This window comes from Gymnoscopelus braueri (assembly GCF_963280865.1).
Source record: "Gymnoscopelus braueri genome assembly, chromosome: 20".
In the NCBI taxonomy this organism is placed as follows: domain Eukaryota; kingdom Metazoa; phylum Chordata; class Actinopteri; order Myctophiformes; family Myctophidae; genus Gymnoscopelus; species Gymnoscopelus braueri.
The window spans coordinates 45,937,293-45,952,343 of record NC_137622.1 but is presented as its reverse complement, the minus strand read 5'-3'; the positions used below and the strand labels follow the sequence as shown (position 1 = coordinate 45,952,343).

The following is a 15,051-nucleotide window of genomic DNA, read 5'->3' as shown; positions in this document are numbered from 1 at the left end:
GGGCAGGGCCGTCACACCCCCCTCCATAAGAATGTGGTTCCACCACATTAACTAAAGAAATACAAAAAAACAATTAGCAACCAACAAAATCAAAGTGACAACATTTCACTGTACACTTTTCTAATAAAGTAAAATAGCCACCTTACAATTTTTAGATTATTGTAACCAAGCCCCTACAGCCCACAATATCCATTAACAAACTCACCATAACTAAGGTTTACCAAAAACAAATTTGCAACTGTATGCTATCCATACAACTACCCACTCACCCCCTCAGTCACCTGTAAGAACAGTATTAAGAGTGATGAGTGACAGTGCAACCATAACTACCTGTTACTCCACTTTGCCACACCATCCTGCCTCCAGCCTCAGCAACCTTGTGCACAGGAGCAATTTAAGAGAGCCGAAGACAGGATAGTCTCTAGTGGAGAAAAACAAGACATTTACGATAAATAACATAACAGTTCAACACATAAGCCTAATGTACACGTGACAGTGCATCTGCCATCACGTTTAAAGAACCTTTTATATGGCGAATATCCATGTTGTAGGGCTGCAAAAATAATGCCCATCGCATTAACCTCTGATTTGGATTCTGCAGCGACTTCAAAAATGTCAGTGGATTGTGATCTGTGTAGACCACCAGTGGAGTTAAACCAGAACCCAAATATACATCAAAGTGTTGCAAAGCTAATATTAGGGCCAAAGCCTCCTTCTCAATAACTGAATAGTTAAGTTGATACGTATTGAACTTTCGTGAAAAGAAAGCCACCACTCTGTCCAAACCCTGCTCATCTGCTTGCAAAAGCGCAGCTCCAGCACCCACATTTGAAGCATCTACTTGTAATGAAAAGGACTCCTCCAACCGTGGAGCGGCCAGTACAGGAGTTGAACACAACAGAGCCTTGAGATTCTTGAACGCCAACTGACATCTAGTTGACCAGATAAATTTAGCATCTTTTTTAAACAATCTGGTTAATGGCTCAGCCACGGACGAAAAGTTTCTACAGAAACTCCTATAATATCCTACAAGTCCCATAAAACGGAGCAACTCTTTCTTCGTAGTTGGAGGAGGATATTCAATGATTGCCTTTACCTTATCCTGAACCATGCGCACACTTCCTTGCCCGACCACCTTGCCCAAATAAGTTACAGTTGCTCTTGCAAACTCACATTTAGCCAAATTGATTGTCAATCGTGCCCAGACCAACCTCTCAAAGAGGGCTTTCGTACGTTGCACGTGCTCAGACCAGGTATCGCTGTAGATTACCACATCGTCAAGGTATACGGCGCATCCCTCTAAACCAGCCACCACTCGATTCATGAGGCGCTGAAAAGTTGCGGGCGCATTGCGCAGACCAAAAGGCATAACAGTGTATTTGAATAAACCAGATGGTGTAATGAAAGCGCATATTTCCTGTGCTCGCTTCGACAGAGGGACTTGCCAATATCCTTTTAAAAGGTCAAATGTACTCACATAAGTAGCTGATCCCACCTCATCTATACAATCTTCCATTCGTGGAAGGGGAAAAGCATCTGGCTTTGTGATATTATTGACCTTCCGATAGTCTGTGCACAGTCTATAGGTCTTATCAGGCTTACCAACCAATAGGCAAGGCGATGCCCAGCTTGAGCTGCATGGTTCAGCAATATGGTTGTCCAGCATATACTGGACCTCTTTGTTCAAATATCTACGTTTTTCAGGTGACACCCGATAAAAACGCTGTCTTATAGGTACTGTATCCTCCAACTCCACATCATGCTCAATGAGATGCGTAACCGTGGGCACATCTTGTAACAGAGTAGGATAACCGTTAATAAGAGCCAACAACTCAGAACGTTTATCATCATCCAAATAGGCCAAATTAGAATCAAGTTTACTCAAGGACTCAGTATTGTTCAACCGACCCTGTAAAATGACATCAGGAGTCTCACCCTCCTCTGGATTAACTACCAGAGATGAAGACCCAGCTACCCTGGTTGTACAAAGACATGCATTCACCGTTTCCCCATCAGCTTGATTGGAGTAATATGATTTTAGCAGATTTGCATGACACAGCTTAGTCTTCTTTCTGTTGTCTGGAGTAGCTATGATGTAATTCTGCTCTGTCTCCTGTCTCACAACAGTGTAAGGCCCACTGAATTTTGCCTGGAAAGGAGAACTCACTATCGGCTGAAGGAGCAAAACTTGATCTCCAGCTTTAAACTGCTTAGGCTCTGTACGCCTGTCATAAAGAGACTTCATTTTCCTCTGTGACTGTCCTAACTTCTCTTTTGCACTTTCCACCGCCAAAATCAACCTGTGTCTAAACCCATTGACATAGTCAAGAAGACTTTTAGGGGTTTCAGCTACTTTCCAGCTGTCCTCTAAAATAGCCATGGGACCTCGAACTTTGTGACCAAACACTAGATCATTCGGGCTGAAACCTGTGCTTTCCTGGACTACCTCTCTAGAAGCCAACAAGAGCCACGGTAATCCCTCCTCCCAATCTCGCCCCAGTTCTGTACAGTATGAGCGCAGCATGGACTTAAGGGTTTGATGGAACCGCTCTAAGGCCCCCTGTGACTGAGCATGATAAGCTGAAGCCTTATTATGCTTAACATGAAGCTGCTTGAGAACCTCGGCAAACATACGGGAGGTGAAATTAGAACCCTGGTCGCTCTGTATGATCTTAGGTATCCCGAAGACCGAGATGAACTGTGTCAAGGCTTTCACAACCGACTTGGTGGTTATGGTTCTAAGTGGATAAGCTGCTGGGTAACGCGTTACTTGGCACATAACTGTGAGCAAATATGTATGGCCCAGCTTTGAACGAGGCAACGGCCCAACACAGTCAATAATGAGATGTTCAAATGGTTTCTCCACTGCAGGAATTGGACACAGTGGAGCTGGCTTTATTGACTGGTTCGGCTTGCTCGTCAACTGACAAGTATGACACTTTTTGATGTATGCTGCAATGTCACGCTTCAAACGGGGCCAAAAACAATATCGCAACACCCGATCATAGGTTTTCTTTACACCCTGATGCCCAGCAACATTATCATGACACGTTTGTAAGACCAATGTCCGAAATTTATTCGGAACCACAAACTGAAAGATTGGATCCCCCCCAAGAGCTTCTGCTTGAGGAACCCACTTGCGAAACAGCAAGCCATCCTGCAGAAAATACCCATGTACACTACTGTTTATCTTGTCAAAAGACATGGCTTTGTCAAACAGCTCTTGCAAACTAGGATCATTTTTCTGTTCTACAGCCAACTCCACCTGTGACATAGATTTAAACTGTTCAGGCAAAGTCAAGTCAAATGTACCACAACCCACCTCCTGATCGGCACTTTGGAGATCATGTGAGGCAGCCATGGCACGTGTAACAACGCAAGCTGGATATACCACTGCAACATCAGACACATTGTCCTGTTGAACAGCCCCAGGCCACTTTCTAGTTACTACATTGGGTACCTGATCAGCCCATACTCGTTCCCCACAGAGGTCGTTACCGAGAATGATGTCCACCCCTGCCACAGGCAACTCTGGCCGCACCCCCATGTGAACTTCTCCCTTAACCAAGTCTGAAATGAGAGACATTTTATGCACTGGAACTGGAAACACAAACATGCCCATTCCCTGAATCAAAATGCTCTCCCCCGTATCAGTTTCCGTTGCAAAAGGTAAAACACCCTTTCTTACAAAGGAATCCAATGAGCCACAGTCTCTTAGCACCCTCACTGGCACCTGTTTGTCACTTCCTGTTACTGATATGAACCCCTTGGAAATAAATGGCAAATATGCATTAGCAGTCTTAGGCTTCAATAGCGCACTCTGCTGTCCTACAGGCAAAGCCACTGGGCTGAGTGAGTTGGTCAAGGCAGATGGTTTAACCTGTGAGCCGGTGAACCTCTCCTTAGATTTAAGGACTGGACATTCCTTTTTCCAATGTCCGTTTGCTTTACAATAATGACATAAGCCCACTGCTTTGTCATTCGTGCCTGGTGTCACCCTGTTGTCAACTCTGTTGTCAACTCTGTTGTCGAACCTGTGGCCATGAAACTCTGTTCCGGTCTTTACCCGGGGAAATCTCTCTCTGTACACTTTCTCTGTACTTTGACCACTGTAATTACTCTTGTGAATTAAAACGTACTCATCTGCTAAAACTGCTGCCTCGGCTGGAGTTTTTACCTTACTCTCAGTTACATACGTAGCAACATTAGCAGGTAGAGTGTTCTTGAACTGTTCCATTACCACTAGGTCAAATAGTTGTTCGAAGTTCTCAACCTCTGATGAAGAACACCAGCGTGCAAATTGTGTAGTCAAATCTCTTACAAATTCTACATGAGTCTGTTTGTCACGTTTTCTCCAGGTACGACATCGCTGCCTGTATGCCTCTGGCACTAACTCATACATTTTTAACACTGCTGCCTTGACTTTTACATAGCTCCTACTATCCATAGGACTTAAAGCAGCGAATGCTTCCTGAGCTTTCCCTGTGAGAATGGACTGTAACATTAAGGCGCGATCTGTGTCTGGCCAGTTACGTGCATCCGCAACTCTGTCAAATAATAAAAAGAATGTATCGGGATCCTTTTCGTTAAATTTGGGAAGTAGTCTGAGGTTAATGCCAATGTCAGAAGTTTTTACACTCCCTCTCCTCTCAGTATTACCAGTGAACAGTGCGTCTGATGATAATATACCCTGTTGGATCATGTCTAGCTTTTTGTATTCCACATCCAACCTAGCCGTCTCAATTTGTTGTTTAATTTTTTCCACTTCCAACACATGCTGCTGTTTTACCAACACATGCTGCTGTTTTAACAATAAAAGCTCCTTTCTCTCTTTGAACCCCATACTGGATTCTCCCACAGCTCCATCTTCCTCATCATCTTCCTCCTCATCTTCCTCAACTTCCTCAACTGGCTGAAGGATCCCCTTCGCCACTAAGCCTGTCACTATACTGGCCTTCACAGGTGCCTTGAGCTTTTCTGTCACAGGAATGTCATAATAAGCGGCTACCAACATTAACTGTTCCTTGGTACAGAGGTTCAACAGTTCCACTGATGGAGTTTTAACAAAATTTTCCATGACTAAAATTTGTTTGTGCAGATTACTCAACAAAACTCAGTGCTGGTCTGTGTAACACAAGGTGCAGATGAACTTCACAAAAATAGGAACAAACCCCCCCCTAACTTATCTAATATACAGTACTAGTCTACCTAGCTACCTTAACCTACCAGTCGGCACCCGAGCATGAGGAATGCTCCCCTCCAGCCACCTATTGTGACCCTCGAGATCCGCCGCTATTCAAACACTAATTACATCAAAGAAAAAAAACAACCGGTACCCTAACTGGCACCGGTCGCTCAGGGATTTGTTCCCAACTTTTTGTTCTGTTCACTACCCCCCGTAATACCCATCCCAACACCTACCTTGTAGTCTGCACACCGGGGCCAAATGCTCTCTCTCCCCAGCTCCTAACAAAACAAACAAACTTGTGTGAAACTCCCAAACAAACAAATTCCAAAGCAATTTCAAATCATCTGATCAAATCTAAATTTCCAAACAAACCAAGTGACTTTTAAGACGAGCCCCCATTTTGTCATGCACTAGGGTAACACATGGCAAAAAGAGGGAGTCCACACAAGGTCAACGTTTAAATTATATTTATTATTCAGAATTAAAGAATGTAATCATAATCAAAAGCAAAGCAAGTATGAGATGTGAGTAAGTCAGTAATCAGTAATGTAATGCAGTGTATGGATGTGTGGAATGTGCTGTGCGAGTGTTGTATAAGGTGTGTAAAGGAACTGAAAACAAAAGGGTTAGGCCCCACAGGCCAGGTAGCAGAGATCCTGCTTTCAGGGAGGAGAGAGAGAGAATGAGAGGTTGTGGGAGAGCTCCCTATATACTCTCCCAAACCACCTCACCCAGCTGCACCCAGTTGGTCTAACGGCCTGCCTCACTCCACCCTACTCACTCAGGCTGCCGGCTAGCCATCAGTGAAGGCAGAGGGGGCAGGGCCGTCACATTACCGTGAGCTGTGTTTTCTTTTTCTGTTGTTTTTCGATCTTCAAATCCAACAATCTCTTAAAAACAGCGTGAGATTCCTTTTTGTTATTAGCGCGGTAGTTCCTGGCCAAACAGGAAACCGGTGCCGTAGTTCCTGGCCAAACAGGAAACCGGTGCATTTCCTTTTCCGTTTTCCGGCCGGTCATTTTCGCGGGAATGGCTCACCGAGCCTCCTTTTCAATAGAAATTATAATAGAAAAGGCTTTCGGGGGTGAAATTCATGGAATGGAAACATTTGCCACTCACAAAAGATATACAATTTAACTTTAGTTTTGTTGAAAAAGTTACCTAGTATAACTTTAAGGTGTGAGAACAAAAAGCACAATAAAAAGTCAGTGGGTTGTACATGGGATTAAGATGCAAAATGAGTCCATGAGGAAGAGCAAAGGAAAAAAATCAAGTCCCTTGTCCCTGGTATAATCCACAGGTAGGTTAAAGGGAGGGCAAAGGTCTGAGACCAGCCTGACAACACCGCCTGTCATCAGACAGTCTGACGGCAGCCAGGTGGAAGCTGTTCATGAATGTCTTGATAACGTATTAACCACATGACTGCTACCCTGTATTTTAGCCTTCTGATTGTTCTTTAGCAACATTATAATGTTACTGTTGGAATCGACACAGACACAAACACACTGAAACATCCAAGGACACTGTGTGTGATGTCACCGTCATACAGCAGATAGACATACGTTCATAGACGTATAAGGACCACTTCGCCCATTTTCAACCTATCTTCATATAATTGATCCTCACTAATGCTCATTATAATATGGTACTATTTCTGTTACTCACTCTGTGTCTCAGAGGAGGGTTTGGACAGTTCACAAACCTGCCTACCAGTGACATCATCGTTATTTATGTTTAGTAATTCATTGCAGTGAGAGGCAGATCAGTGAGCCGCGAGACAAACTCCCATGAAACTAACACGCGGATGCAGTCGTGCTCGTCTCATGCACACGCCCACCTGTGCTGGAGTTAAATAGTTTTAAGGTGTGTTCTACGACTTGCGGGTAAAGAAGGCTTGAAACAAGCTATTAAACACTAGAGACGTGAGGTGCCTGACACTGGCTGCCTTTAGCTGAAACCTACATGGAGGGTGCGTGGTAGTGTCTATCTACAGTATATTGTTCCATTTAGTGACGTGGTTAAAAGCTTGCATGTTCATAATGATGTGATATTGACTTTAAAGCCACGCTGCACGCAGCACGCTATCCTGTGAGGGAGCACTGGACGTGTGTGATGAGGTGGTGTCACATACATGATGAAAAAAAAAAATGTTATTGTGGTGGTAGCCTATCTTTCTGACGTCTGGCACTATGGTCTAGCCTCGGTGCTGGACATTTTTGCCTCTGCGCAGTGCGCACGCCCGAGGCAAAATTTGGTCTGGCGGAAACCCTGCTTACCTTACCTCTAACTATAGCTACTACTATCATTAATGGCATCTCCCTCTAGTGATTATGTAAACGGACCTAATCCCCACTACCCCTACAATAAATCCAGAAAATATAGTATAACAATATAATCCAGGATTCAGGATGATTAAACCCAGAGGCGAAGTAATCATCCTGTCTGGGTTTATTTCTCAACAATGACCGCCTCGCTGTCAATTATCCCGCTTATTACACGGCTACTTAATAAATAAATAAATAAATTGACCCAAAAGTAACAACAAAACAAAGTATTTAATTGCTTACGGCAATGAAAGTATTCCATAAATGTATGCCAGGTGCAGCCGTCCTTCCAGTGCAACACGGTCGCCTCGGAAAACAAGGAAGTGTTGATCAAATAGAATACATTCTCGGTTACTGCATCGTCTATTTCTCGCTTCATATGTTTTCAAAAACATTCTTGAGAGCAACGTTGTAATGTAGTTGTAAATGACATGGTGTGTTTGTTTACATGGCTGTCATGTTAGATAAAGCATTATAATCAAGCAGCGCAGCAGGTGCTCTGAGTCTTTGATACAGAGGTCTGTTATTGAGACATATACGAAATGACATTTCATATGAATGGCCGCTAGTTTTGCGAATTCCCCCATGATTTCCCTCCTGCTGGCTGCAGAAGCAATAACTCTCTATTAACTCAAATGGGTTTTTGGCCGGACTTAAAGGGGAATACCACTCATTTTAGAGCTGTTGTGTGGAAATAAGAACAAAGCCCCCCCCCCTTCAGTGTTGCCTAGAACTGGAGAATTGATTGTTGGGTCATGTGATCAGTGTATGCGGACAGTGTACTCTTTGGCTCCGTCCTCTAGGCTTCCTCATTCACTAGAATGGGGAATCTCACTTCCAGCTGAAACAGTAGCTGCGTTTACATGGACCTTTCTAATCGGGTTAAAACAAGATTTTAAATCAACCAGATTTAAAATCTCCATGTATACACCTAAATAAACCCGATCAAGCCCAACCCGATTCAAATTCTAATCGGGTGCAGAGGGGTGGTCTAGACCTTTTCACAACCCGATCAAAAGGACATTTCTTCCATGTATACACACACCTTAACCCGATTAGGAAGCGCATGCTTCCTGGTCATTTATTGGGGCACCTTTTTATGTTTGCAACTAAGTGATGTTTCACTACATTCTTTATTTTATATAAGCAATTTTTTTATCTATCTATAAATGCGCGGAATATATGTGTATGTGAGCGTGTGTGTGTGCGCTCATGCCAGTCCCGTAACTCCCGTCTTGATTGAGTTCCGTTCAACTATAAACTCGGGATGCATAATTGCAGAGGACCCAAGGGAGCGATGTCATTCTGTTCATGTTGATGTTCATTCATATAATGTCATTATCATAAAGTCCGGGACATCCTCGGGAACATTCCCATAGTGTGTTCACGCACACCAGGTCAGGCACACAACGGGATCAAGCAAGCGGTCGCCATGTGCACTGTTATTATTAATCAGAGGAGAGAGAGAGAGAGAGAGAGAGAGAGAGAGAGCAGCCGATCTTCACGTTTCAGCCAAGCCAGCCCAGCGAGAGAGATGTGTGGGTGCGCTACGATTCTACCGTGTCCGCGACTGGACTCGACGTTACCCTGTCCTGTCTATACTTTCCTGCAGTGGTGGAAAAAGTACTTAAATTGTTTAAGGTAAAAAAAATATCAATAGTACAATTCAGAAATACTCTGTTACAAGCAAAAGGTCGGTAAATCAAAATTTAATTGAGTAAAAGTAAAAACGTTTTGCCATCTAAATATTCTTAAAGTAGCCTACCAAAAGTAAAAGTACTGGTTATGCAGAATTTCTAAAATGTGTAAAAGTCTTTTGAAAATAGCAGATCTACAAGCTCACAAGCAGTAGCGTAAAAGTACAATATTTGCCTCTGAGATCTAGCGGAGTAGAAATAAAAGTATAGAAAAATGGAAATACTCCCGTAAAGTAAAAAATCACACCCTGTGTGAAGTGGGCGGTGTCTTGCTAGCTAATCACAATACTGAATGGAGTCAACCAATCATGTACAAAAGATAAATACATTTATTGAAACACTCTTTATGATGGACGAAACCATAACTTGAAAAAAACAAATTTATGTTTTTTTTCAAGTTACGGTTTCTTATATAGGGCTATGCACATGTGTCATGTGACACTGGCCAATCACAGTCCTGAATAGATTGTGATTGGCCAATCACGGTGCAGGATAATTGTACAAATTTCCAAACCTCACTTATAGGGGCGGTTTCACAGCGCAGGATATTTGTAAATTTTTCCAAACCTCACTTATAGGGGCGGTTTCACCGCCCAAAAATCACACCCAGTGTGAAGTGGGCGGTGGTCATCATAGTGATGGAAGCTCACTTTAAAAAAATATATTTTTTGAAGCGCATAATCCTATTTATAGGTTATTAAAGTCATCATGTGTCTCGCTAGCCAATCACAGTGCTGAATAGAGTCAGCCAATAGAGTCAGCCAATCACAGTACAGCTAGGGGTGTACTAATGAGCCAATCACAATACAGCTAATGAGGTGTCCCAACCCCACTTATAGGGGCGGTTACACCGCCCAAAAATCCTCAGATTTCATTTGTACTTAAGGTAAGTTACCTATCCACTTCGTGCCTTGTGGCACATAAGGCCTTTCTTAAGGTAGGCCTAAGTGTTAAGTGATTTTCTTTGGTTAAAGTAAGTGTTAAATAGCTGTATATTCTGATTGTACTCATTGCTATAGAGCAGGGGTGTCAAACTCATTTTCGGGTCCGGGCCACATTGGTCAAATGGTGACTTGATGTGGGCCGAAACCAGTTGCGGACGCGCATGTGCGCTCACGCGCATTCAGTTATACAGCATTGTTTTTCAGTCTGTTGTCTCAGTCACTGCTACTAACTACAGTATATCACCTTTAAAAACATGTTATTATGAAGAAGAATAGCTACTTTAATTATTGACATTAAAAACAAAATGCAATTTGTAAGGAGCATTCAATCCGGGAACGCATACTGTGTCATTTTAGATTATATATATATAATATAATATAATTTTGACAAAAAAAAGTTAGAGAACCACATATTATAGCAACATAAGTGTTTCAGAAAACTGTTAGGATTTAAAAGACATTTGTAAAGACTTACAAATGTCGCACAAATTTCCATTATTTTTCAAAAATAGCAGATCTACCATCTCTCATCAGTGCCGCACTATGCCGCACAAATGTATCAAAGAAGCAGCTTTGATACATTTGTACGTTTTTAACACATATATGATTAATGCTTCTAACTACCTATTGCCATTATTATATTTTCAAAAATATCCAAAATGGCAAATTTACATGGTGTAGCCAGCATGAAATTTCATCTAAATCACTTGCTGCTTCCAGACACCTGACATCTCTTTGCTTTAACCAACTTGTCAATGTCAGGGACCAGTTATTTTCATAACACTGCTCTACGTTCACGTGTGTGTGTGTGTGTGTGTGTGTGTGTGTGTGTGTGTGTGTGTGTGTGTGTGTGTGTGTGTGTGTGTCAGACAGACAGACAGACAGACAGACAGAATTCACGTCCGTGCTAGGCTGACTCCTGTGTGAGGATCAGAGAGTATAGCCATTACTACTCGACTAGTAGTTGAATAGACTGTTAACGAGCCAATCAGCCAGAACATTCCACAGCTGGGAAGAGACAATGCTTCTCTACAGCAGGCCATCGATAGGCTGCAGCCTAGTAGCAGTGAGTGGGGGAGGGAGGAGCGTCCTCACAGCAATGCAAACTGCGACTCTATGTCGCCCCCCCATTTTATAATACGAGCACCTCAGTCTCTTTAAACAGAAAGTAATACAGAGGACAGGAGCCTATCCTATGTCTGACAGCGCCGCTGTCTTTTATGTTTTTACTTACTATTTTTAAAAGTATTTCGCGGGCCGCCATGGACCTTTCCCGCGGGCCGCCAGTTTGACAACCCTGCTATAGAGTGTTTGTTCAGTAACAGTCTCTCCAGCTCTTTATTAAACAGAAAATGCATTTTCAGGTCAGGATACCAATTTGATCCAATCAGGATAGAGAACTCAGACAGGATACAGATTAAATAAGTGAAATTGGGACTGATAACACTATTAAAATTGATCTGCTAAATGGGTACCCTCTTCTGATTGGCTGAAATGTTGTCACCTACCTGAAAATGTATTTTATGTTTATTAAAGAGCTGGAGAGACATGGAGACTGATGTTACTGAACATACACTCTATAGCAATGATTAGGTACTGTCAGAATGTTGTGCTGTAACCTTTTAACAAAAACATTTTTATTTTAAGCAAAAAATATCACTTACCATAATTAAGTACAGTACTTGAGTAAATGTACTTAGTTACTTTACACCACTGCTTTCCTGTGCGTCTTTGACCAACCAACCACAGTACCACACACACCCTCTGGGTAGACCTGTCTGTTATTGAGCTGGCCATTAACTTTTTGAACGTCTTCTTTGTTGTGATCTAATGAACAACCCAGGACTAATGTCATCATAAATAGCCTAAGAAACCACCAGCACAATATCCCATATCCTACTACTACAGCCTTTTTGTTATTATCGTGAATGCACTTGTCCATGGACCATGACATGTAGTAGAGATGCGCAGATCGCGGTTTTAGCCGCCGTTGCCGCAGTTAACCGCGGTTTGGGTGGATTCGGGTCAATCAAATATAATTATTAATTAATATCGGATAAACCACGGGTGAAATATTGCGGTAAATAAATTAATGACATCTAATATATCTATCCATAAAATAGCTAAATCTCTGCTTGCTTGTGTCTGTGTGAGTGTGTAGAGCAGCCTCTGTGCGATGCGATCACAAAATGCATTGATTTAGCCTATGGAATGTCGGTGCGTCTTTTTTCTTTTTTTTAAACCGGTGCTGCTGTGCTGCGCTGAACATACAGAGTCTGTATGTTCAGCGCAGCAGAGCAGTGCGCTCTGTATGTTGGATGCCACATGTATGTTGGATGCCTGTATGTTGGATGCCGCACAGAGTCTGTATGTTCAGCGCAGCAGAGCAGTGCGCTCTGTATGTTCAGCGCAGCACCGGTTTAAAAAAAAAGAAAAAAGACGCACCGACATTCCATAGGCTAAATCAATGCATTTTGTGATCGCATCGCACAACTAATACTAAAACTAACGGGGAATACCAGAAAATAATAATATGTTGACATACGGGAAAAACGGTTGATGCGGATATTTAAATTGGATAATATAATTATTGCGGTTGGATAACGGGCGGATAATTAATTTGTACATGCGGATTCGGGTGACGTGAGAGGCCATCCGTGCATCTCTAACATGTAGGCTATTATATTCTTATGGGCTGCCAGGCACAAATATGTATTGTTTATAGGCTAGGGCTGGCTATGTGCATTTGCATTATATATTATTATCATTATTCATATTTTTATTATTATAGTTACTAATGGACACAGGGAAATGCAATGTTTTTCATCATTAGATCACATCCCATGTAAACACTTGATCCAAAACCTTCAATCGGGTTTATTTTAATCAGATTGGAAGAAAAGTGTCCATGTAAACGTGGCTAGTGTGACTTGTAGTAGTTTATAATGGCATATGGTTATAAATCACATTTCACAAGACATAGTACGTGTAGATAATATAAATCAATTGGCTTAAAATGCTCTAACAAGTCTTCACTTTGCACTGTAAAGTGCAAATATATATGGGGAATATCTCTTTATTGGTGTTTAGGGTGGCCATTAGTCCGGGTTTACGCCGGAAAAATCCGTTTTTTGACCCAGCTGTCCTCCTTCCAGCTCAACCTCTGGCCGGACACATAATTGTCCGTTTTTTGTGAGAGTGATTACAGTGTATGTCTCGGTAAATCTCCTGTTTCATTGGTATAATATTTGATTTGATTTGATTAACTTTATTTTGAACTTGCAGGTAAAATAAAACAACCAATAACAATGAAAGCCACAATATAAAAAATAAAATAAAAATGTTTTAAAATGCGATCATTGATCATCCCCAACATGTTCAAGAAGGAGTAGGAAGAAGCAAAGCTTATTTACTCCTACCCCCCTTCTTATATAAACAATTACAAATTTTACTTTATGTCATATACATCCTATGATATCTGTATACATATGCTCCCATACTCTATCTATATATATTTTATCTCTGTATGATATATATATCTACTGTAATACACATAGCTCTATACATAACCCATATATACCCATACCCACATATACCCATACCCACTTGCTGTGAATTAATTTGGCGTCACCTAGACAGTACACTCCTAATCTGATCACTAAATGTAAAATAATAATAATAATAATAATAATAAGTTAATTAATGAATACAATCAACCCACCCCTTCCTCCACTCTATAACATCTAATGATGACCTTTTTATACATCCTCTTAAATTGTACAATATTAGTGCTTTGTTTGAGTTCCAAATCCAAACCATTCCATAAATTGAAATAAAAAAATTATTGCGAACTTTGCCAGATTTTTTATTTATTTTTTCAAAGAAAATAAAAAGTGCTTAGGAAGCGAGATACAGCCTTTTTCAGTTTTAGGTTAAACAAAGAGTGGATGGAGCTGCAAATCTTCAGATAATGATATCTTGGGTTCTGAACACTTTTTTCAAAAAAAAAAAAACAACAACTTTTTTTTCTATTTTTTTATTTTTTTTTAAAAACTCAGGATTTCTCGTTCTGGCACTGAGGGTATAACCCAAAAACTCGGGATAACTCGGGGTCTGGCACTGAGAGAGTTAAGAAGCTTCTGGCGAGCAAGGAGTGCTGCCATGTTTGCCTCTGGCTTTACACGTGCAGACAAAGTTGATGAGGCACTAGACCTACACTTACTCCCTGCAAAGCTCCTTTTCTTAGATGCTTCAACTGCAACATTAGAAATGCTATCATCAGGGTTAACATCATCTACCACAGCGGTTCGCTCCTCATCCTCAGTACGTTCTGAAACACAAGTAAAATTGTCATTATTCACTGCATTAGGTGTTTCAACATGAGGTGGGTGTGGCTGAGGTGAAGCAGAAGTAACATCTTCATGTAACTGAACTGTACTTTCAATTTGGCCATTTATGTCTGAAGGCCATTTATTTGTATTTTCAACGAAATCAACTTTACGTTTATGTATGTTTGAAAACCAAATGTTTTGCCTTTCTTGTTCTTCTGGAGGAAGTAACGGAATGACTGAATCATGCAGCTGACTTGCTTCATCATACAGTGCAGAAACATTGTGAAGATGAGATTGAATGGTTTGTGCATTGTCAGAACTTTGCACAAGCTCATTAATTACCTTTACAACTGCTTCAATTTTGTTAACCTTAGCTTTTCGTTCCTTTTGAAGATGTTCCATTTTATTTACTAATGCTTTGGCGGTGAGCTTCGATTGTCTTCTTTGTTCATTTGCACTGACATTAGAACCCGGCCTTGATAAACTTGAATCCATTTTGCATTAAATGAATGAACAAAAAAGGCAATACAAAAACCCATTCACACCCAAATCAAAATCAGCACAGCC

General features: G+C 41.5%; 1 protein-coding gene across 1 annotated transcript in view; it reads right to left on the bottom strand.

The window, feature by feature from the left end:
* LOC308075752 (uncharacterized protein) overlaps nt 1–15,051 on the bottom strand; it is a 183,717-nt gene that overhangs the window by 74,452 nt on the left and 94,214 nt on the right. The window lies entirely within an intron of this gene.